Source organism: Mandrillus leucophaeus, unplaced genomic scaffold (genome assembly GCF_000951045.1).
Source record: "Mandrillus leucophaeus isolate KB7577 unplaced genomic scaffold, Mleu.le_1.0 Scaffold178, whole genome shotgun sequence".
In the NCBI taxonomy this organism is placed as follows: Eukaryota; Metazoa; Chordata; class Mammalia; order Primates; family Cercopithecidae; genus Mandrillus; species Mandrillus leucophaeus.
The window spans coordinates 3574911-3577123 of NW_012101787.1; the positions used below are offsets into that span (position 1 = coordinate 3574911).

General features: G+C 50.4%; 1 long non-coding RNA gene across 1 annotated transcript in view; it reads right to left on the bottom strand.

The window, feature by feature from the left end:
• Positions 1 to 1133, bottom strand: part of LOC105537675 — an 11851-nt gene extending 10718 nt beyond the window's left edge. Inside the window, exon 1 of the long non-coding RNA XR_001005758.1 lies at positions 984 to 1133. This is a non-coding gene — a long non-coding RNA (uncharacterized LOC105537675). The remainder of the gene's footprint in view (positions 1 to 983) is intronic.
• Between the last annotated feature and the right edge of the window lie 1080 nt (positions 1134 to 2213).

Below are 2213 nucleotides of genomic sequence, written 5' to 3' on the forward strand. Positions count from 1 at the left end.
AAAAAAAAAAAAAAAAAAGGATACGTGTATCAGAAGATATGAAACTGATTACAGTTCCTGGAGTGTAAATGCAGTTTAAGGATCAGGACGGCCTTGAACATAACCTACCATAATCAGAGGGCAAGAATGAATTCATCTGGAGAACTCTGTTTCAGGACCTGGACGAAATCACAACCCTCTAGCAACATCCACCTAGATCCATGTCTTACCTTACACTCAACTCCACTGTCAATATTATTTTCCCCAAGGAAAAAAGTCAAAAATGAAAAGACAACACTAATCTTCTGTCTCCATAGGATGTGGGAAAATGAGAAATAACAACTACATTTTATTTTCAAAGGTGACCCACGGCTGAAGCACTCAGACCTTACACTAAAGCGAAATTTTCCAGCAGTCACAAGATCCAGGAGTTCTTCCACAGCCGACTAATAAAAAAGTAAAAGAAGCGACATTAGGCTGCACCCAAACAGGCCAGGAATGGGACCTAAGGCCTCACGAAACTTCCCGAGGGCATTATGTATTTAGAGAAGGCCCCACAGAAACCCTCAAGTGGGAAAGTTATGTCTCCCGGGTCTCGGGGTGACAGGCAGCCTGAACCCTGAGCTGCTCGAGACGAGCCGCTCCCCCGGCCGGATTCGGGCCCAAACCAGCCCGCCAAGCCCTGAGCTCCGCACAGCAAACCGGCCGGCGGAGCGGCGGCCCTCCGAATGGTGTTTTCTCGGCGCCACAGGAGGGAGAGCGACGCAGAGAACTTGGGCCTGGCAGAGGCCGGGAACCAGGCGCGCGGGTGGGGAGAGGGGAGCAGAAGCCGCAGGAGAGCGAGGCCCAGAGGCCGAGGAGGGCGCGAGTAGGGCCGACCCCAGCCCAGCCGCCATCGTGGACGCTTGCAGCGGTTGAAGGTTCCCATCGCGGCCCAAGAGACAGCGGCCACGTAGGCAGAAAGAGCCCAGCCACCCTCATCACGGCCCGTACGCCCGCCTCACCTGTACTTGCCCACCCCACTCTCGCCGATGATGAGGCTCTTCAGGGTGCAACACGTCCTTGTCCATCCTGACGCCGCTGCACTCCGAGCCCAGCTGGCAGCCCCAGCGCGCCTCTCAGCTATTCAGCAGCGGGAGCTACCGCGCATGCGCGCGCTCCAGGGCCGCGCACACCCAGAATTCTCCCCCGTCCTTCCGGAAGGCGGGTTCCTTATGTGTCTTTGCTGGTGCGGGGGGAGGGTCTAAATCCGCCCCGACCTCAACCCAACTCTCTGTCGTGTCAGTGAGAGAGGACTTAGTCAGGAGAATATCAAGCTGTTTTATTTCAGCAAATGTTCGTAACAGCTGTATTGCGGTGTGAAATGCACTGTGCTTGAAGACTGTTACCTTAAATTTAGGTCCAACTCTACCATAATGACTGCCTTGTCATTCTACTCAGCCTTCTGCGCCTTTCTCCATCTCAGAGAAAGACACAAAGGCTTCTTAGAATAACTGCTTCTTATTGTTACAAAGGTTAAATGAGTTACTTAGGGAAGACAGATTGTTAACCACAGTACTGTATAAATGGTGTGATCAGGCATTAACTTGCTGGCTTCCCCTCTGTTAGAGTTAATTCATCTAGAAAGGGAGGTGTAGACTTCAGGTAGGTCAGGTGCATATAAACTTCTGGTGGTGCAACTTCAAACCAACTCTTCCTCCTCATAAGAACTGCGTTCCAACTGCAGGAAGTGTATGTCTACACCTTGCCTCTTGCACTAAGTTGTAAATCTTAGTGAAGATACCAAACCTCATTCATAAACTTAGCACAGTGCCTGGTACATGGCAGACACTCAATAAACATCCGTAATTTTGTCTTATCTCCTTATACCTGCAGTTAATGTCTTATACAATAGATATTTGATTAAAGAATACATACACGTAAAGCTTAGCCGGGTGCTGTGGCTCACGCCTGTAATCCCAGGACTTTTGGAGGCCTAAGCAGGTGGATCACTTGAGCTCATGAGTTCGAGACCAGCCTGGCTAACATGTGAAACCCCGTCTCTATTAAAAATACAAAACTTAGCTGGGTGTGGTGGTGCACACCTGTAATCCCAGCTCCTCAGGAGGTGGAGGCAGGAGAATCGCTGGAATCTTAAGAGGTGGAAGTTGCAGTGAGCAGAGATCATGCCACTGCACTCCAGCTTGGGCGACAGAGTGAGAGATACCGTGTCTCAAAAACAAAAAATAAAAAGT